The 22,326-nt window shown below is 55.5% G+C and overlaps 1 protein-coding gene and 1 long non-coding RNA gene across 5 annotated transcripts in view; both read right to left on the minus strand.

The window, feature by feature from the left end:
- The window catches only part of Ccdc85c (coiled-coil domain containing 85C), a 70,894-nt gene that overhangs the window by 37,488 nt on the left and 11,080 nt on the right, over window positions 1-22,326 (minus strand). The window lies entirely within an intron of this gene.
- The window catches only part of LOC120103618 (uncharacterized), a 37,856-nt gene that overhangs the window by 5,575 nt on the left and 9,955 nt on the right, over window positions 1-22,326 (minus strand). The window contains exon 1 of the long non-coding RNA XR_005506248.2: window positions 1-22,326. This exon is cut by the window's right edge and continues 9,955 nt beyond it. This is a non-coding gene — a long non-coding RNA (uncharacterized LOC120103618).

Here is a 22,326-nt window from a genome sequence, read left to right on the forward strand (position 1 = left end):
CTGAGGGCAGGTACAGCTCCCAAGGGAAGCAGGGTGGCTACATCATCAGTGTCTCTGTGAGACTCCAGGAGGGGAGAGGGAGGGTGAGAGAGTGGGTAGGAGGACGCCAGGCACCGCACTTCCCACAATGCTGGCAGAAGGCAACTGTACCGTACTGAACTCACCAGCCGGCAGACATAAATCACCCCCCCACCCGTGGGCCGCGCTTATCTCCAGCATGCCAGCAACCCTGGTAGGCTTCTCTGTGGACAAGGGGGTGGGGAGGCCTGCAGAATCACACACCCCAAGCAGGTGGGCCGAGCTGATCCTGCCAAGGCCCCTGAGGGGACACCGGGCATCTGGTGGTGGCCTCTCCATTGCCCTGCTTCCTGGGTGCAGCCTATGGACAGCCATCCTGCAAGGTTACCAGTCTGCTTGTAAGATAAAGTCCCAGGCAGTGATCTTGCTAGACCGAAGGGCCCGTACCTGTGCGGTTGTTCTAGAAATTACCAAGATGCCCTTGGTGGGCACTGTTCCCATCAGCCATGGAAGGCAGCATCTGTCTTCCCACCTGAGAACTTGTGATTTATATGAGCAAGTTACACAAACGAGTTAGATAGGTGAGACCTCCGGGACCCCCGTGCTGCTCCCTCTCTTTCTGGAGAAACACCTAGGCCTGCGTCCTCTCCTCCTTCCACAGGGTAAAAAAAGGCCGGTAGGTCACAGAAGACCCAGTGCCCTGGCGATCCCCGGGGCACTCCCTAGAGCTGCCTCTCCAGGGTCTTGACACTGCACTGGGTCACACCCTTGCACTTTCCTGCAGGCCTCTCCTCTGCTCAGCCCTGAGTGTTGCCCTGTGGGCTGCAGAACACAGCAAGACTTCCCTCTACCCCAGCACTCTAAAGCCATTCCCTCGAAATCTGTGTGTGCCCAGGGACTATCTTCAAGGGTCCTGACTGCAGAAAGGGTCTAGTTAGGTGGGAGAGGCAAGTGGAGTACAGCAAATATTCTAGGGTCCATCTTTGAGCCCTAGGAACAAAGTTCCATATAGTAAGCCCCCTTGATGCCCGTCCAAATTAGATTTTTCCTTACAGAATACAGACTGGTTTCAACTCAAGAGGGACACCCCGGGACAGGACGGGGGAGACACTTGGGGAGGAAAAGGAAGGACCATAGAGTGAGGAGGAGGCACCCGCCTGCACAATTTTCTAGACCACTGAACAATCAGTGCCATGGCAGCTGCCGCGGGGAGCGGCCAGCCACCTTGAAGGGAGCTGGGGAGACCAGCCCTCTCTGGGTGGCCTCTGGCCTCAGATCACGCAGTCAACCGGCTGCACACACAGGGTTAGTCACAGGCCACCGAGCACACTGTTCACAGCTGATTTTGCCAGTTGGGAGTAAAGCTCTGGCATCTGTGACAATGGGGTCTGACCCCGTCCCGTCCTTGGGGGTCCCTAGAGCCTCATATCCCTGTGGGTTCCGCCCCCCCCACTCAGCCGACCGGGCACACTATTTTCCCATGGCCCCCAGCGGACCTTTTCCTTCAGAGCGGTCCGTCTCTGAACAAGGCCACCAGGGCACAGAGATGTGGCACTGAGTGTGGTTAAGTGGGGGCCTGGGGGTGGGGGACAACTGGCTTGGTGGCGGTACTGTTCCCAGAAAGAGGAGCCTGAAGACCCTTATATACCTGAGAGCTCGGCCTGGGGCGCATGTGAGTTCTGGAGTAAATGAAGGACTGCAGATGGGACTGGTGACACAAGCCAAGCGTATCGAGTCCCGGACCAGCACACTGCTCCCTGGGACGTGCCCACAAAACAACCCACCACCTGGCAGTTCTGTCACCTGAGGGGTCTATCCTGGGCTGCCAACCCCCCACAGAAAGAAACGAAACAGAAAAGCAAGCACCAACAAGGTGGGGGAACCCCCAAACAGGCAGAAAGGCCCCCACGCACACACTCAGGGCACCAGGGGGCGCAGGTGCTTGAGCCTCTACTCAGAGATACAACGCTCTGTTGAAACGCAGCCCCAAATATCCTGTGTGCCAAATACGGTGGTCTCGCAAAGGAAAGGGGTCCCACGCTCGCCCAGCTCTCACCCCGAAAGCCACTTTAAAGGGAAGCGGGTCTCTTAATGCTGGCTGCAAAAATGTCCCTTGCCAGTACCTACCTAGCTTACCTCGTGCCAGGAGGTGTTCACAGCATGCCACCTAGACTATCTCGGGCCCAAGTGCTGAGGGCAAGCATGGTCCCATTTTACAGATGGAGAAGCCAAGGCTCTGGATAGAATGGTCTCCGGGAGCATAAGATTTTTTTTTTTTTTAATCCAAGGCTCCTTCGAGGCTCACCAGTCTCCAGCCTCCTCTCCCTACCCCCACTGCTGGGAGACAGCCCTTCTTGTTCTCCTTGGTGTGGAGAGGGGATGAGTGCCCAGGTCTTTGCATTTCACATGTCCCTTCTGCCCACCTGGTTCTGGAAACGCTACTGGAGACAGGCTGAGGAGCCACACGGACGCAGGGTCTGGCCTGACGCTTGCCTCTTGTCAGCCACCTATTCCTAAGGCATCTGTGCAAACTTGGGCATCTGGACAGGCGCCTAGCCTGGCACTGCCTTGCTCCTCCCCTCTGGGGGAGAGGGGATGTATCTCAGGGATATCAAGACCCCAGTCCCTTAATTCAGTTGGGGGGAAGGGCGCTGTATCCTTTCTCAGTGATATGAAGACTCTGGTCCCTTAACTCAGGCTCCACCAAAAAAGAAAGGGGCCCGAATAACTCCAAGGCTTGAGGTAACAGGAGCAGGTGGATGGAGAGCATTCCAGGATGATCTGCAACACTAAGGGCTTTCAAGATCTGCAGCCTCAAATGTCAGTTGTCCTAACACCAACACGCCCAGGATACAAAGGGCACCCACAGACTTTGAGCCCTTCAGTCCTTCGGGGGCCAGCCTGAGAGCTGCCTTGTGCCCCAAGCTGGTTACTCCCCAGTTCAACCCACCCTGCATCCCCATCTATGAAACAAAGAAGGCGACCCCATCGACAGGTGAGGTGGAGAGGGGGCTGGATGTACCCCTCAGGGTACCTCGCAGTCTGCCCTGGCCCAGCACTGGGACGCAGCCTGTCCATGGTGACAGGCCCATGAGGTAAATTCTGAGATGGTCACACACAGGTAGACCTACAGGAGCAGAGAGGAGAACCCTCTGTTCTGGAGAACAGAAGGACAGACAGTGTTTCAGGTGGATAACAGGGTAAAGGGGGCACCAGTGCCCCCCAACACCTGGGCCTTAGCTGAACAGGAACCACTGGACCATGCCAGCCAAGGGTGAATCGCTGAGCCAACTTCAGCCCCTCCTGTCACAGCCTGAGACTGGGACTCTGCCTGAAATTGCAATTCACTTCTTCCGCTGGAGGCGGGGTTTATATTCTTGGAGGGAAAACTGTGTGCTCAACAAACCGCAGAAAAGGGTCCCGAGCTTCTTTGCTGGACTGAAGCAGCCTTCAGTCAGGGTCCCAGGCCCTAAGTGCAGCAAATGCTTCTGAAAGGCCACCTCATCTGGGCTGAGCCCGAGTCCCTTCCAGTCCCTTCCACCTCCTCTACTGGAATCTCAGGATACCTGACTGCTTCGAGGACTCAGGGCGAGCCCTGGGTCCCGCTTGGTGAACCCCTCCAGTTCTCAGAAGTCACCTCTCCTCTCGACTGGATGACAGAGGAGCCCGGGTAAGACCTGAGAAGCATGACGGGAAATAAATGTCCGCTGTACCTTGTCTACAGACGTCGACAGAGGAGCCCGCAAAGGACATGGGAGGGCGGGGACAGGGAGTGGGAATGTTGAAGCTGGGCCTTCCTCAGGGCAGAGGATAGGGCAGACCAGGCCACATATCCCACAATGTAAGGATTACTCCGAGTGCGTTATTATTAGTGGTTTGGCCGGAAGCCAGACCCAGACTGGGAGAAAAGGGCAGATAAAATGTGACTCCCGTCAGGCTGCCAGCCAGTCCTCTGATCTCAGCAGAGCTCACGCCACGGGGGGCAGGGACCCTAACAGTCCTCTCAACAGGATCTACATGGTCACCTCACCTGAAACTTGGGTCCTGCAGGTCGGAAAGGCGTCTCTTTCCCAGAGAATCTGCCATGCCTCAGAACTACAACAGGGCTAACAGAGGGTCCATAGGGCTGGGCAGGGTTGGGGATATCTGTCCAGCTTCCATTCCTGGGACCTTCCCGGCCTTGCCGGAGCTCCAGATGTGTACCCCAATGCCCCGAAACACCCTCCATGAAACAATCAGGGAATGAAGTTCATGTCAGTCCATCTTCCTTATCCCTAAAGATCCAAGCTGTCACTCCTAGGGCGGCACCAACTTGAAGTCATTCTGGGGATGGCACTACCCACAAGAAGGTGAAAATCAGGATCGGGAACTCGGAGCCACACCCTGGGGTTTTAGTCCGTAAGTCCGTAAGCCGACCCTGACATCCATCTGTAGTGCCAGAAGGTGTTTGCTCAGCTGCACTGGAAAATCTGAACGTGGTTCCCGGGACACGTGGGCCTGTGTCCCCAAGCACCATGAGGACAGCCCTGCCTCACTACCTGAGGGTCTGACCCTGGCATTGGGACAAAAGCCACAGCTGTGAAAATCAGACCCCTGCACACCCAGGACGGCTCCGAGAAAGACACGAGGTGGTGATTCAGCCGCCCAGAGCCCAGAGCCAAGAGGGAAGCCCTGTGAGCCTGTTGGGGTATATGCTAGCCCTCTGCCTCGCTTCCATTTCAGACACGGGCTGTGGGATGGACAGTGTCCTCCCAGGCGATGCAGGTGACCTCCCTGAATATGGCTGCCTCCAGAAGTCCCCACAGAGCACATCTGCACTCAGGCCAACTACAACCCAGGTGGGGGAGCCGCGTGCATGCATGCGTGCATGTGTGTACATACATGTGTCTCAGTGCACATGTAGTGGGCAGGGGGACAACCTGTACTCACCAGTTCTCTCCTCCCACCGTGCAGGTCCCGGGATCAAACCTGGGTCACCTAGCTGGGCAATAAATGTCTTTACCTGCTGGGCCATCTCAACAGCCCCAGAGTGGGCGTTTTTGATTTGGGACTTGTGACAGGACCTTCCTGAGACCAAAGCACTCCCTTGTCCACGTTGACATGCCGTCTCAGGTCAGCTCTAAGCAGCTGTCCACTCAGCCCAGAACCTCCTGCAATAAGGACAGTGCTGGCATTTCTGCACTGTGCTGCTAAGAACACACGTAACAGGCCCAAGGCTCCCCACTGCAGGTAACAGTCAATCGGACAGAGTCAGAGTCATGGGACCGGGGCTGCACTCGACCAAGCCAAGAGTGAGGAAATGAAGACATCCCAGGACTCAGAGAGCCAGTTGACTTTGGGTACAGGGGTCCTCCAGTTGCCAAGGTCACCCACTATCTAGATGCTAAACTTTCCAATCACTAGTGAGAACAGAACACTTGGTCCTGGAATTTGGGGCAAGGGGCAGAAAGCTTCAGAGCCTGCTGCAAACACGGGGGGCAGCTAAGCCTCAGATGGGCAGACCCCAGGACACTAAAGCTTCCTCACCTTCCTGGGGGCAAGTCACCTACCCTTCCTCTCACAGTGCCCAGCGCTAGAGGTTTCTCCAGCTGGGGCTAACACGAAGCCAGGCCCCACACACCGTGTACAGGGACCTGCCTCTCCCCTGCCTGTGCCCACAGGGCCCACCTGCCTGGGCCTCTCCCTCTGGACAACCCAGCCACCCAAGCAGGAAGCAGGAACAACTGAAAGGAAAAGCAGAGACAAAAGGAGCCCATCGGTGACCTTTAGAAAACTTCTGCTCACCACCCAAGGGTCAGCATCACAGTCCACGGGCTGGCAGCCACGAAAGCCCTGACCCTGGCAGATCTCTTCCTGGTCTACCTCACCCAGGTCCACCAGAAGGACAGTCACGTGACAGCAGCAACAATGGCAGTGAGCGCCTAACTCCGGCTGCTGTGATGGCCAAGTGCCAACGCCGCAGGGCTGTCCCACGGGGCTCCACTGGAAAGACTCTGGGGAGTGGTCAGAGAGAGCACTGGCCGGGTGCTGGGAGCAGGAAACTGAGCCGCCTGCCACCAGCATGCCGGGGCGCATGCCGGGCCTCCACTGGCAGGAAAACCACCTGTGCCCACGGGGGTTAAGTGAGCTTCGAGGCACCTCCGGGTCTGGTCTTTCTACTCCTTGTAAGAAGATTTACGACACCAGGAAGCCCTTGGAGGAAGAGGGATGGGAAACTGAATTACACATTAGCTAACTAGGGCTGATGACTGATGACAGGAATATCTCAAGCAAAAAAAGAAAAGAAAAAAAATGTAGTTTAAAGTCCTACAACCATCTATCTCCAGAGCATGCAAGGCAGCAGTGCTCCGCCTGGTCCTGCAACCCTAATTCCAGCCCCCCCGCCCCGTGCTCTCAAACCACAAGGGCTTTGGGGGAATAGAGGCACCCCCAAAGTTTGGTCCTCTCAGGAACTCCTCTATACAGAGCAAACAGCCAAGGCTCCTTCAGAAATGACCTGTTGGGGGTTGGTAGGTTGGCTCAGTGGGTAAAGGCCCTTGCTGCCAAGCCTGATGACCCCCTGGGCTCAGTTCCTGGGTCACCGGATGGGAGGAGAGAACCAACTCCTGCAGGTCGGCCAGCATGCACGCACACGCGTGCAAATGACAGATAAGTGGAAAATAAGATTCAGTGGACTGTCCCCTCCAGCAGCACGTGCATCCTAGGGCCAGGAAGTGATGCTTGCCTATCCCAGTCACCACCATTACTACTCTCAGACTACCCCTAGCTTCCAACGACTCCTCTCTCTCAGTCCTGTTCACAGAATCCCAGTCACCAGCACACGACAAGGCTCCTGCCTCAGCCTGCAGGCCAGCAGCCAAGTCCCATCCTCCAGGAGGTGACAACCGGAGGGCCTAACACAGGACACACGGTGGGTAAGTTCTGCCTCCTGCCAGCTTTGGAAAAGTTACTTGCTCTTCCCCGCGGGCTAGGAGGGCCTGCGCCCCATTCCTGCAAGGCCTCACCCTCCCACACCCCACTGGAAATGCTCCAAGGATGGCTTCGCTGCTTCTTCTCAGCCCAGCTCGCCCGCCTCCTTTTCCAAGACCACGCCTGCTGCCATCCGATTTGGTTCTGGATAAAGAGTTCTTATTTGGTTGTTTGGCTGGTTGCTTTTCTCTCTAATCTTCCCAAGGACCTCTCTCTCTCTCTCTCTCTCTCTCTCTCTCTCTCTCTCTCTCTCTCTCTCTCTCTCTCTCTGTCCTGCTCACAGCATCCCGAGTGCGTAGAAGCATAGCTCGGTATGCAGTAGGCACCAATGTACTTAGCACTACACCCAAAGGAGGGCCTGGGCGTGAGGTTCTAATTCATTCTCTTTGATTTGGAGGTGACCATGTCCGGGCCACCTGACCCTATGGCCTCACCTCTGCAGCACGTGAGAAGGGGATGACAGTGATGGCGGAGCAGGGGTATCCTGATGACCCTGGGGGATGTCCCAAGTCAAGGCCTGGGACAGAGTTTGGTGCCTGTACCAGAAGTGACAGGTAAGCAGCCAGCATATCAGGAGGCATGGAGGACCCAGAAAGACATTGTCACTCACACTGCTGATGTGTCCAGCAGCCAAGGAGTCTCCAGCCAGCCCTCCTGCAGAGCAGCTAACCCCAAGCACAGTCTTCATCTGCAGGGAGCCTTTGGAAAGTGAGGACCTCTGCACCACCGCGTGGCCCTGCCAAGCTCTTAGATTTCTGGAAATGTGAGTGCCCGCCGCGACCTTGGTCTCTCCAAGCACAGCAGCCCAGCTTCTGACAAGGGGCAGTACTGGGGAGCCGTGTCCGGCTCCCTTCATAGAATTCTCCACCGTGCCATCTTGCCGTAGGACGGCTAGGGACCGGTGTGGAACGCCCCAACCAAACATCCTTAGAGACGGGGCTGGCAGGCACATGCAGGAGGATGGACGAGGCTAAGACCAGGGTGCCTGTGTCTTGTCCTGCGTCGGCTGCAGCCACCTCGCCTCTGTGCCTCTGTGGGTCGTGAAACTGAGCTGACACCAGCATGCCAAGGGCTAGCAGGGGCCCCAGCCCGGGGCAAACTGAAAGGAGAAGCAAAAGTTGTCCTGGGGAATTCTTCCTGGGCTCTGTGCCAACACCATGCGCTTTGATCTCAGGCAAATCTTCCCTTCCTGTACCAGGACCCTGACACCCACACTGTATGCACCCTCGAGCCCGATGCTACCCCACAGCAGGCTGAAGCACAGAGAACCTCCCATGCATGGATGAGTCAGGAGAGCCCAGAGCCAAGAGAAGTCCGAGACTGAAGAGTACAGGACCTAAAGGTTGCAGGAAATGAGGGGAAAGAGGAGGCGGGGTGGGGGTAGGGGTGGGGAAGACGGTATGAGATTTGCAGGGAGGGCAGGCACATGAACACAACCCAGAGAAGCCAATCCCCTTAGCCAGACTGGAGTCTACCTCCAAACCCCACTGCAGCCTACCCTGTGGTTAGAGTTTATTTCTGAACCCATTTCCACGAGACGAGACGAGGTTCTTATTTGAGGGACCGGCCTGGAAAGGCGTTCAGAAGGATGCAAGGCCATCTCACACCATCACCATTTTTACAAACAGGGACTCTAAGCAGATGATGTCACGGAAAGGAAACACTTCCTTGGGAGTGCAGGGACTGCAGGCAGAAGGTAGGCTTTCCAGCCTCTTTGGGGGACACAACTGCTGTCCTCTCTAACTTAACCAGTCCCACTCTAGGATCCTGCCTGTTCCACAGCTTTCCACAGGGTAGGACCACTTGCTACCCTTAGCGGCAGTGGGGGTCATCAGTTAGCAGGGACCGCCACAGGAGCACATGGAGACCTCCTCCTAGCAAAGGATCTCGGCCCCTCAGCCACCAGAAACCTATAGCACAAGCTCTCCCTGATGGGCCAGTGGCCTCTGTTGTGTAACATTCAGGGCTCCTGTGTCACTGACACATAGACCCTGTCTAATGAGCCTTATTCCCTCCCATAACACGCTTCCCAGGGAGACATGGAGACCCCCAAGCTCAAGGCTCTAAAAAAACGTATGCCAGCTGCCAAGGGGCCGGTGAAATGGCCCACTCAGTAAAGTGCTCACCTTGTAGGCCTGAGGACCTAAGCCCGATCCTGAGGACCCACAGAGAAAGCGAGCCTGGTGGCACACTTGTAATCCCAACACTGGGTAGCCAGCCTAACTTACTCGCAAGCTCCAGGCCTGTGAGAGACACTCGCCCCTAAGACCAAGGTAGGAGACTGGAGCTGCGGCTCACTGAGAACTGAGGAACACATTGCTCTTGCAGAGAACCCGAGTTCAATTTCCGGCACCCACACCAGGCAGCCAGCCACTGCTGGCTCTAGCTTTAGGGAGAACCAATGCCTTCGGCCTCCAGGAGCATGCACGCGCACGAGCGCACGAGAGTGGCCCCAAGTGTGACCCCAAAGCAGCTGTACCACTGGGAAGTCTCATCCCGACACGGATGACGACTTGTCTGCAGTCGAGCAGATGAAGTCTCTCCTTGGGTTACCCTTCCACAGTCTAGGCGTCTAACACCTCCTGAGACCATGCAGCCACATGCAGTTAGGGCAGAGTTCTACACACGTGGCTGGGAAGCACGAGAGGAAGTGGTCCACCCCCTCCTTCCACGAGGGAACACAGACCACCAACCAGCCCAATCTTGAGGGTCTCTTGCAGTTAGCTCTTCTGAGGAAGATGGTATGTTAGGCCCAGGACAGCATTCTGCAACAGGCTCTTGTTTGTCTTGTTTGGCCTGTGACAGCCAGCCAGTGACTGCCCAGGGACTTGGGGCAAGGTAGAGAAGCCTCGAGTTATGGTATGACCTCAGAGCTCAAGGTCTCTAGCAGTCAGTTGTGAGGCCCAATGTACAATGGGGAAGAATTCAAAGACCCTGAAGCGGTGTGGAGGAGGGGGGAGCCTGCCTCATTGTGGCTGGTTTGGTGGTGACCAGTGGTCTGTCAACAAATGTCTAAACCATTTCCTCTAGAATTGGTACTTTGGACTGTGCATGTGTGTGTGTGTGTGTGTGTGTGTGTGTGTGTGTGTGTGTGTGTGTGAGACCACACGCACAGGTCAATCTTGGGTGTCATACCTCAAGTGCCACCTATCTCTGATTTATTTTAGTAAAAAAAAAATTATTAGTTATTTCTCTTCATTTGTTTATTTGTTTAAGATAGGGTCTCACTGTGCAACTAACTATGGCTGGCCCTGTCACTGTGTATATCTCACTAGTGCTCTGCAAATAAGTCCAATAAACTCACAGGTTTCCCAGGTTGGACTTCGATAGAATGTACTTTGGTTTGTCGATGGAGCACTAAAAGGAGAGGGTACGTCTTCCAAGGAAGTGGCACCGGCAGACTGCCTTCAGCGATAGCCTCTTTCTCTTTCACTGCTGCAGACTTCAGAGGAGCCTGCAGGACTCGGAATCGCCTCACACAGGCCGAACCAACAGGGTGTCTGAAGGAAGGTGTGTGACCCCCTCCTCTCCTTTCCAGAACTCAAGCTGTCACAGAAGACTCTGAGAATCAGCAGCACCGGCCTTAGACCTCACTGGTCTCTTCATCAGCATAGAGTGCTCCACACTGACATCATATCTCCCTCCGTCCCCACAAAGTGACCTCAGTCCAACAAGGTGGACTACAACTGGGTGAGCAAGCCACCCAGCTCAGGGCTTTCTGCTGTGACGTACAGAACCAAGCTGTCACAGAACCACATAGGCAGTGACACACTGACCAGTCACCTGAGAACTTCCTATAAGCCACACCCAAGGCCTGCTTGACTGGTCCAGCAGCCTCACTCCAGGAATCTGAGAGTTTAGACTCCAGTGAACGTCAGTGTCCCAGGCTTGTGCACGTGCGCGCGCGCACACACACACACACACACACACACACACACACGCACACACACACTCCCCTCTCTGACTGGCCCTGCAGGAGGTGAGAGGCCTGGAAGGTCAGAACTTAGCTAGGCCTGGTCTTGAGTTTGTACCTCTCTCCTCACACAGGTGGCCTTTGGCATACACACACAGAGGAAGAAACAAGCCATGGTCACCGCTGGAACACGGCCTACAGCCCCCTACTGCCACAGCTCTGGAGAAGGGTCAGATGAGAAACTGATGCTCAGGGGCAAGACTGAGCAGCTCATCTCCAAATTACACCTACGCTTCCTCCTGCGCTGGCTAGGCAGACTCAACAGGGATGGTGGACCGTGCTGTGGATACTAGCGTGCGGAAGGCAGCGGCCACTCCACCACTCTACATGGCAGAGCACCAAGGAAAGGGAAGAACTTCAGGCAAGGAGGGAGGTCTTAGGACATATACTTGAGGCTCTAAAGGGGACTGTCCACCTCCGGGAGGCACCTATGGGCCTAGGTAGGGCCATTCCCACACACACACACACACACACACACACACACACACACACACACACACATCTGCGGTAACAGTTTCACTAAGTAACGGAGAAGGCCTGTGGGTTCTAAGCATGGACCCTTTTGGGATACATGGTTGGGGCAGACAGCTAGAAAGCGTCCCCTCCACAAGCTCGGTGGGACTGTGGGTTGATGGGAGAGCTCAGGAGCCGCAGGCAGGCAGGCAAGCAGGCAGCACTTCCCACCTCAAACCTGTGGGCCCTGCCACACCCTCCTAGCCAATTAGTAATCAGTCACCCTAGGGAGACGCTTAGGGAAGCTGGGGCTTGGGGCTGTTGTTGAGAGGAGGTGAGAGAGTGTCGGGTAACATCCACCTTGAAGGAAATATAGTTGTCTTCTCTCCCAATTACATGAGCTAAACCCCCAGCCAAGGGCCCAGCAGTCACAAGCGTTTATCAGGAGGTCAAGAGCAAAAAGACAGAAGCTATGGGGAGGAATGACTCCAGTCACTGGCACATGCGTGTGCCCAGGCCATGGGCTCGCACGCTCACATTATGATCAGGGTAGGCAAAAGTGTGAATAGACTTTATATACACTCACACGGCAACAGAGGCAGGTGGAGCTGCAGGGGTGTGTGGGTCAGGGGACTTCAGTGCACACTCACACAGTAATTGAGGTGGGTGGAGGGGTAAACTGTGTGGCTGGCAAGACTCTAACACACACAGAAAACAGGCCATTAGGGCACGGGTCAAAACTACACATGCACATGCACACGTACACGCACACGCAACTTCACTCTTCCACATCTTCCCAAAATCAAGCCCCGAAGCCTCCTGGTAGTCCATAGCTTCCCTCTTGTCTTTGTCTCAGTCTAGGCCAAGAGAAGCCTCCAGGTCCCTACCCAAAAGAGCCTACTGAGGCAACATGTATACACTTATCTTGTCTGTCAGGAGAAACTGGGGTGAGGGCAGGACAAAGGAGATCCTGAGCCCAGGCTCATCCCTAAGCCTAGAGCACCCACCCAGGTTCTGGGCAATCCCACCCCTCCTTCCTTCACAGAACCCAGCCCTAGCCCACCTGGCTGAGGGACCCAGGAAGAAAGGAACCCTGGCCGGAGAGGGAACATTCGGTGCCAACACTGCTACAGGCAGGCATGGGGTGGCCCAGCCAGGAGTCTAGCATGCTTGTGGGTCTTTGTGGGTCAGAACAAGTCTGGAGGCTCCCGCAGCTGAGTGGCTAGAGAGAGAAGCCACATACCTGCTCCTGTCTGCCCTGTAGCTTATTCTCTTACAAAGGTGGAAACTGAGGTACGACACTCGCCAGTTAGGCTGCTGACCTGAGCTGGTCTGAGGCTAGGCACTGCCACCACCAACCCACCATGGTCCATCTGACTGACTCATCCCTCCACACAAGAAAACTCAGAAAGGGAAGAACGTGTGTGTGTGTGTGTGTGTGTGTGTGTGTGTGTGTGTGTGTGTAGTGAGTGACCCTAGCCTTGGACTCACCCTAGCTGTGAGCCCCTATGCAAACACACAGGCACACGCACATGCGAAGTCATTTAGGCGGGGTCTGGATTGGTCCCTTAATCTCAGTTGCACATTCCTGCTAGAGAGCAGGGAGTTCCCGGAAAGTCAGTCAGTCAGCAGAGTGGCCAGTCCTGGGTCAGCAAGCTCTTCCAACCTCGTCCCCACCCCCCATGTCTGGGAGACAGGAGAGCAGGGCAGCTTGAATTCAGCACCCCCAGCCACCCTCGGGATCACCCTGTCACTCTGAGGGTGACAGACCAGTGATAGGCTACATTGCCACCCTGGGAGTTCAAGACAGAAGCTTATGAGAGCACAGCACTGCCAGGCCTGATGGGGCACACCCTTGATCCCAGCACTTAGGAGGCAGAGGCAGGTAGGTCTGTGAGTTCAAGGTCAGCCTGATCTACAGAGTGAGTTCCAGGATGGCCAGGGTTACACGGAGAAACCCTGGCTCAGGAAGGAAGGAAGGAAGGAAGGAAGGAAAGGAGGGAGGGAGGGAGGGAGGGAGGGAGAAAAGGAGGAAGGAAAGGAGGAAGGAAGGAAAAAAAGAAAGAGAAAAGGAAGAAAAAAAGAAGGGGAAAAGGGAGACTCTCTGTGAGGGAAGGGACACTCGGGCAAGGGAAAGGAGGCAGCACTTAGCTGTGCAGGCCTGGGGTCAGGGAAGCCTCTGTAGAGGGAGGTTAGACTAGGAACGAAATTAGAGGCAGACAGAAGATGGCCTCCACTTTTGTTCCTGGTCTGAAGTTGATGCTGAAGCTAAGGGGCCTGGAAGGGCCAGGGTCAGAGTGGGCCTGTTTCAGAAAGAACATTCTGGAAGGGCAAAAATGAGGATTGCAGGTAGCCATCCTGGAGGAGAGGCACGGTGGCCCACTTAGAGGGTCAGTGTGGGAGAGTGGAGCCCCTCCGCTGTCAGCCCTGGAAGAGCTACAGCTCAGTCACACCCAGGGCCCCAAGTTCAGGGCTGACCAAACTGACATGGGTTCACGCGGCTGAAGGGGAAAGCAGGGCAGTGGCGCCCAGACCACGTGCAGCTCAGGGGCAGGTCACCACCCACACCACTGGCAAGGCCTTCGCCGTTGGTGACTTCCCGCGTGGACGTGGCTCCTGAATATAAATGCTGAATGAAACTCCTCTTCCTGAGAGAGAAGACTGGGGGAAGGGGAGCCTTGGATCTGGGTCAACAGTGCTGCTCCCTTCGTCCCCTCCCCCATGCAGCTCACTCACGGCCAAGCTCCTGGGAAGCAGAAATCCATGGCCTGGGCATGGGTCTGACTGTCCTAGCTGGGCACCCACTGACCCCAGCTCAGGCAGCCCGAACAATGAATAGTGCCTTTTGTTCCCAAGTCCCCCATTGTCTCCGATTCTCTCAGCGGTTGCACTGGGCCAAAGGAGGATTTCCAGGGGGATTTCTCAATGGGCTCACAGAGAAACATCCTGTAGCCAGGACCTGCTGCTCTCGACCTTCCCTGAGAGGCCACAAGGAGGGGGGATGGGCAACCAGGACCCTGTGGAAATGGCCCGAGATAGGAGCAGCTATTTTTAAACACAGCAATCTTTGACCTGAGTGATGAAGCTGGTTAAGACAAGGGGGGCTCGGAGGCCGGGGTGTAGATAAGCAAGAAAGGGGGTACTCAGCAGGCACCAGGTCGTGGGTCCTAACTCTGGCACCAAAAAGGTTATTCAGTCCTCACCTGGCCTTCTTCAACGCTGTCCATCAATGAAGGCTCGTGAATGGTCACAGACCATTGCTACACCCGAAAACCCCTGCCAGCTTCTCCCAACAGTCCAACGATGACACATGAGGGCACCCAGCTTCTCCAGAGGGGGAAAGGAGTGGGCCTAGATCCAGATTCCAGGGCCAGCACACAGATGGCCTGCTCCTCCACCAAAGAGCACACTCTGTCCACCTGGGTCAGGCTGCTTCAGGCATGGGCCTTGTGTTCAGCCTTGGCAGCTCAGGCAAGCACAGCTAGTGGCCAGTAGATGCCCGGGGAGTCTGGTGTGCCACCAGGCTGTGACCATAGTTGAAAGCAGATGGCCGGCCTGCCTGAAGCCCGCTTTGTCAGATTGGGGAGCTGTGACCTAAGAAGCCCAGGTGTTGACCAGTGCATCATAGGTGTGGCAGGCCTCAGAGACCCCCTTCTGATCAGCCCGGGGTACCTGGGATGTGGCCCATCCACGGGACAGGACAAGAAGACGGTCACTTAGAATGGTGTGTAAAAAACGGTCATCCTAGCCCGGTGCACACTTTTCACCCCAGCACTCAGGAGATCAAAACCAAGAGAACAGCCATCCTGACATGCGCGTGTGACAAGAAATGGAAGGTAGGAAACTGCAGCCAGCACATGCGGCAAAACCTGTACCTTTGAAGTGTGTGTCCTGGATACGCTCCAACAGAAAAAAAAGGGCATGGAGTAAAAACTAAGGAAATCTGACCAGAGCAGGGACTCCAGCTGATGCTGACTGACTGGGGCTGGCTCATCCCAGGCTGGCTCATCCCCTGGAGCAAATGCACCACTCCGCTGTGAAAGCTAATGTGAAAGCTGCTGATGTTGTAGAGGCTGGGAGGAGAGCAGCCAGGACACGTGCTGCCCGGGCTGCACTCACTGCCAGCCCTCACCATTTATCTCCAGGTCTAACAACCACCTGGGAGAAAAAGCTCATTTTAAAAAAATGCACACATACCGAGGTCTGGAGAGACATCTCAGTGCCTGAGAGTGCTTGCTGTACAAGCATGAGGCCACGAGTTCAAATCTCCTGTACTCATGTAAGAAGCTGGGCGTGCATGAGCCTACCTGTAACCCCAGCACCCGGAGATGGTGGGAGGATGGTTGGGGCTGACTGACCTCCTGCCTTGCTCCAGGCTCCGGGGAACCGTTTCAAGGAAATAAGGTGGAAAAGAGAAATCAGGACATCCCCCACCACACGCACGCACGCGCGCGCATACACACACACACACACGGGCAAACAAATATACAATGCACACACACATCCAAAATTTAAATTAATTAAAATGAATTATGCACATGAGTCTAACACAGGTGATAAAACCTCGGGGTTGGGGATTTAGCTCAGTGGTAGAGCGCTTGCCTAGGAAGCGCAAGGCCCTGGGTTCGGTCCCCAGCTCCGGAAAAAAAAAAAAAGAAGCAAAAAAAAAAAAAAAAAAAAAAAACCTCATACGACAAAAAGGGCGGGTCTAGGGTCAGTGTCTCCACATTGTGCTAGGGTCCCTAATGCTTGGTAATGCATGGATCTGAAGACAGGAAGGGTTACCAGCAATTTCTAACTTGCATTAATGAACATTTTCACATCTTCCAAGAGGTTTTCTACCGTGAGCCTCGGGCTGTGGAGGGAGGGGCAGGTGGCATGGGGAGATAAGCCGCAGGTGTGAGGGACAGGGGAGAGCCTGAGGCCTAAGGGCACCAAATGAGACTGCAGCTGGGGGATCCGCCCCACCTGGGAGGCTTGTCCAGGGCAATGCCCTGAGCATCTGACCATCACACCACACCCACCTGCCTGCACCACTTCACCCGGAGCCCAGACAAACGTGGGGGCCAGATGCTTGCCCCCTCCACGATCCAGACTGTGGCCCCCAATCACACCGGCAGATAACCCAGTAGCACCTATCGGATAAGCAAAGCACGCGCTCATGCTTGTGGAGGGTGCGGGGGCTGCCCTTCCCAGGCATAAACAGGCGTCTATGACTTACTTGAAGAAATCGACCACGTGGGTTGTGGAGTCAAGAAGCTGAGCTTTCTACTAGCGTCTGACCTGCCGAGTCCACTGCCCCTCAGGAAGAAGAGGACCACCCTCCAGAAAGAATGACCACCTTAGGCATCCAGTTCAACAGCAGGTCCTCCTGGGTAAGTGGACTTCCAGGCTAACCGACCACCACAGGGTCAACATGGCCCCACCGCAGGGGCAGGACATCTGGGTGCCGGTGGGGAAAGCAGGGGTTGCTCTAGCATTCTGTAACAGAGAGCTATCGGTCAGGGGCAAGTGAAGTCAGCCATGGAAAAGGTGCTCGCTGGCATACAGAAGCAGAACGGGTGGGGTTAGGTAGGGGACCCAGGTGTTCGAGGTCAGACCCCAGCGCTGCTGCTGTCTATGCGGGGGGCGGGGGGGGGGGTTCTAAGCAGACTACACAGCTTCTCTTTGCCTCGTGGTCCCCTATGAGTGAAGGGGAAATCATACGGTGTCTCAGCTTTGAAGGCTGATGTCAATGTGCCCCCCACATCTTGTCCACGGTCCTCATCAGCCCAATGACAGAACTAAGTACGGAGGTGGAGACTGAGGCACTTGGCTCCGTGTGGCTTGTCTGGGACCACACGGGTGAACCCCACAGCAAGAGCCCAGGTGCAAGGGCCCTCCCAAACCTAGGTGACAAACGAGAGTGTCAGCACTCACCAGGGACCTGCCCAGCAAGTCAGCATGACAAAACCAAGCCAGTATTCCAAGCACAGCAGGAAGGCAGCTGAGTTCCCAGGCCTGGGCCACTTCTTCCCTGGGTCACCGCCTGAGGAGACACTGGGGACATGGGGTTTGGGGGGGGGGGCAGCAGTTGGACAGAAGGCTGTCTCCATCTCGCTCTCCACCATCGTGAGTGATACCCACACCATGCAACTCCGAAGCCCGGGTGTGTGTGACAGACTGGTCTGCAGGTAACTTCAGGGGGCCCGACCAATGAACCTCAAGAAGGAGGTGCCTTGCAAGCACAAGAGTAGGTGAAGCCTACTTGAATAGACCAAGTCCCTAGCTCCTCCAGGGCTCCAACAGAGACCGGTGCCTTACTCTTACTCTTTCCACACTGGAGACAGCCCTCCATCTGTCTTCCCACGCTTGGCCAAGTAGGATGCAGCTTGGGGACCAGAGAACCAGACCACAGCAAGCACCCGAGGCACATGGATCCCATCTGCCATCCACAGCTACCACGGCAGGTGGCATGGCCACTGGAGCAGGCTTGACCCAGAATTCTGAAGGTCAGGGCACTGAAACACTAAAGCCCGCTCCTGAGGTGGGGACACTGAGGCACACAGTATGGGGACTCAGAAACACCCACACCTGGGAACTCACCAGAGCAGGAGTGTGAGGTGAAACCCATGGTCCCCTGTGTGAACATTCACCAGACTGAGGCAGGTGACGGCCCCTCTTCCCAGAGCCCTCAACTGACGACTGCAGGCCGGTTTGGAAAGAAGGCCCTCTCACACTCACACGTGGACCACCCGCTGCTCCTTCCATCAAGACCCCATGACTAAAGGAAGATGTACCTGTAGCAAGGCCCCAGGTTAGACCAGGGGTGTTGCCCGTTCCTATGGATGGGACAAGGTGGGGTGGTGCCAACAGGGGAGGATGGGGCAGAGCAAAAGCTGACATCCACTCCGCCTGGCCCACAAATCCTCCGCCAGGCCTGCTACAGGCTGTATGACTCCCAGGGCCCTCTAAACAGGTAAAACAGACATGGAGAAGCAATGGGACTAGGATGGCTCACCTCCCACAGCCCTGCCTCAGGACAGCCCAGCATTCCAAGAGGGACTCCTTGGGTGACACCCTACTTTCCCATGTCCTGTCGGCCTCCTCCTTGAAGGCCCAAGACCCTCATCCTGTGTAAGTCAGGAGGCACCATCTACAGCCCAGAGCCTCCTCTACACCCAAGGCTGACTGACAGGCGGTCAGAACAGCTTCCTCCAGCACCTCGGATGGGGCAGGATCTTGCTTGTAAATTCTCTTATTAGTTTTTAAAAGGGGGAAAAAAAAAATCAAGGAACTGCAGACAAGTATTCGGTGGCCCAGATCCTCAGATATCACTTAAGTCAAGAGTCTGCCTCAAGCCAGGAGTGGTGATGCATCTGCACCATTAAATCCCAGCTGGGAAGGCAACGGCAGGGGGAATCTCTGTGAGCCCGAGGCCAGCCTGGTCTACGCAGTGAGTTCCAGGACAGCCAGGGCTATATAGCAAGGCCCTGTCTTGAAAAAGAAGAAACAAACCAAGAGTCCACTTCAGAAGACAGGGAGCCGGCTCAGCAGTTAAGAAAAAGACTGCTCGGGGGGCTGGAGGGATGGCTCAGTGGTTAAGAGCACTGACTGCTCTTCCAGAGGTCCTGAGTTCAATTCCCAGCAACCACATGGTGGCTCACAACCATCTGTAATGGGATCTGATGCCCTCTTCGGGTATGGATGAAGACAGCTACGGTGCACCCACATACATAAAATAAATACGTCTTTAAAAAAGAAAGAAAGAAAGAAAGAAAACAACTGCTCTTGCAAAAGAGGTTCCCAGCACCATGTCCAGCTGTCAGACGGTTCACAGCTACCTGTGGCTCCAGCTTCCAGGAATCCTATGACCTCTCCTGACCCTCACAAGCTCCTACCTGTGCGTGAGCACTTGGTGTTCGTTCACCAGAATCATACACAGATATAAAGGAGTCTGTCTACTCTACGGTAAAAAAGCTGAGTCTGGGGCGGAAGAGCGCTCCCTCCCCACCCAACACGGCCGCATCGCCTCACACCCTGTAGTCTTTGAGGTTCCACAGGAAAAGGCCCAAAGTGAGGACTACAGACTCCAGAGGCCTGGACAGACACCTCTAGGCAGCCACACTTCTCAGAACGAGGTCAGAGGCAAACAGAGGCCCACAGAGTCTGTTCCAGATTCCCCAGAATGCCAGAGGGTCTGCTTCCAGCCTTCCCACACGCTCCTCCAAATATGCAAAAGTAGGACAGCGGAGCAGGCAGGCCACTACTCTAGAGTCCCTCACGTACAGCCCCATCAGAGATGGCTACTTGAACAACAGTGAAGTCAGCCTCCCTGAGGTGACCCAGCCCCCTACCAGGCCCTCCCAGCTGCCTCTGCCCGCACGGCTACACACCCACACCACCTCCCCAAAGCAAGGCCTGCTGCCTGCACTATATTGGGTGCCAATCAGCAGCCCCTGAAGGGTAAACCGGCGTCTGTGCTGAACACACACGGGCGGGGAGGGAAGGGCAAGGCAGGATGAGACAGGCTGCTTCCTGCGTGCAGAGACCCAAAATGCACGTGGCCCTGGGTACAGTCATCTCTCTTTTAGGGCTTTACTCTCCGCAGTTTTGGTGGTCCACAGCTGACCAGAGCCCAAGGACACTATGTAGAAAATCCTCAAAATAGTGAGTTTTATAAACACTTGGCTGTGAGCCCTGTGACGTCTCACTCCACACCCCCACCCCGTGTTTCTCCTTCGATGATAGGAATCCCACCTGGGAACCACACTGTGCAAAGGTGGCACCCACCCATTCCCCATCTCCCTCATATCTCTCTCTCTCTCTCTCTCTCTCTCTCTCTCACACACACACACACACACACACACACACACACACACACACACACACCCCTCCCCATATCCCTCATCAGCACACACGCACAAAACCAGACAGTTCAGTACTAGCTGAGGCTTTAGGAATCCGCTCAGGGTCCTGTATGCCCCAGAGGGAACTGGTGTAATTTTGCAGCATTTGGAGTCAAAGGTGAAGGTGTCTATGGGAGGCTCGAGCTTTCTCTTTGCCCCTCAGGCTAGCCCTGCCACTCCTGGGCTTCTCTTTTTCACCTAGGGAAACAACAGCCAAGGCAGCTTCGTGTAACAGGAGGGGGAGGAGGCCATTAACACCTCAGAAAGTCACCAGAGGCCAGGTGCACAAGGGCAAGGTCAGCATTCAAAGGAAGGGCCAATGGAACGGCTCAGCCGGTGAAGGGGCTTCCCCTGGAAAACCTGACCACCTGAGTTCAATCCTCGAATCCCATGATGGCAGAAGAAAAGTAACTCCTCAGAGTTGTCCTCAACCTCCACAGACATGCTCCCCACTGCAAACACACACACGTGTGCATACACACACTCCCCACCCCTGCACACACAATGATGTGCACAGAAATAAAGTTTTCTTAAGAAGACGCAAACGAGTCTCCTGTCCCTAGCCTCCCCTTTCTTCCCATGGCTGGCTTGGGGCAGCGATGTGAAGTTGACAGGTGATGCCAGTAGGGAAGGAGGGAGGGCAGGGTAAGTCAACTCCTCCAAGAAGTGTGGGTGCAGTAAACGATCCGATCGATCCGTGGCTGCTGCTTCTGGGTCAGACTAGGCCCCCAACTGGCTAAGCATTTGGAAAGTGACAGCTGGAGAGCAGAGACTCAGCCGCAGCTACTGTAAGTCCTTAAGACCCAAAACAAGAATGAAGGAAAATAAGATACTACTGGTTTGTCTAGACGGAGAAAGCGGCTAATCTGGGAGCAGCCACCTACGTGAGGCTGAAAACTAGGACAGGTTTGGACTTCTGGATCTATCTATCCTGAGCTCCTCAAGGGTCTCTGGGCACCAGAGAACCTATGGGACCATCCCAACCCACGGATAAGTAACGGAGGCTGGGGAGACTGGGGAAAGACAATCAGGAGAAAGAAGCGTGTGGGTGTGTACATGAAAACACAGCCTCCTACATACACACACATACCACCACCACCACCACTACCCATCAAGAGACACACCATGTCTCTGGGGACAGGTGGTGAAGAGCTTGTCAGTCAACAGGCGTACACCAGGCCCGCTAGGACGCCCAGGATGTTCTGCCAGCTCAGGATACCTGGATGCCTCACTCATTGCGCCCCTCCACTTCCTACCCTGTGCTCGGGAGGGCTTCCTGACTCCGGTTGACTTCTGTTTTTTAAAAAGCCCTGGGCTCACTAACCCCAGAACTGCGTTCTTCATTGGCTCTGAGACACGTGGTGATGAAAGCTATTGGTTGTGTCCCTGGGACAAGGAACAGACTTTTCAGGAGCTGGAGGAGGGCGGGAGATGGGCTGTGGGGGATATGCTGAAGTCATTCCCCCAACAAAGGGCCCCTGAGGTTGCCCTAGCAGATCTAGACAGCAGGTAACCTGGATAACCCCAAAAGTTATGAATGTTTCCAGAATCCCTGACTACCAGGAGCGCCTGGAGTTCAAGGAGCCTGGCGGGCAACAGACGGGCCTACAAGGCTCTCACTCCTGCTGGCCTCTGCCTCAGCAGCTGGTCACAGTGCCCACAACCAGGCTAGCACCAGTGGGACAAGACAAGCTCCCACTAAGTTGTGGGGTGGGGCCAGGGGTCTGCAGATCAAAGAGGTGCCAGCTTTGGGGACCACCTCCCACGGAGGGGACACCAGCAGATGGATCAGGGCCTCATGACCACACATTCCTGGAAGGAGCTCCCCAAGACTGTCTCAGGAGAAGTCCTCACACTTTAGAGCTTGGGGGGACTGGACTAGCTGTTCTCAAGAAACTCTGCAGAGGGGGCTAGCTGAGCAGGGCGTGCCCTGGGGAGAAGACAAGGAAACTCAAGCAGTTAAGGAGTCCAGGGTCACACTGACACGAGCGATGACGCCTGCCCCTGCTCCCAGCAGATGCCCTT

This window comes from Rattus norvegicus, chromosome 6 (assembly GCF_036323735.1).
Source record: "Rattus norvegicus strain BN/NHsdMcwi chromosome 6, GRCr8, whole genome shotgun sequence".
Lineage (NCBI taxonomy): Eukaryota > Metazoa > Chordata > Mammalia > Rodentia > Muridae > Rattus > Rattus norvegicus.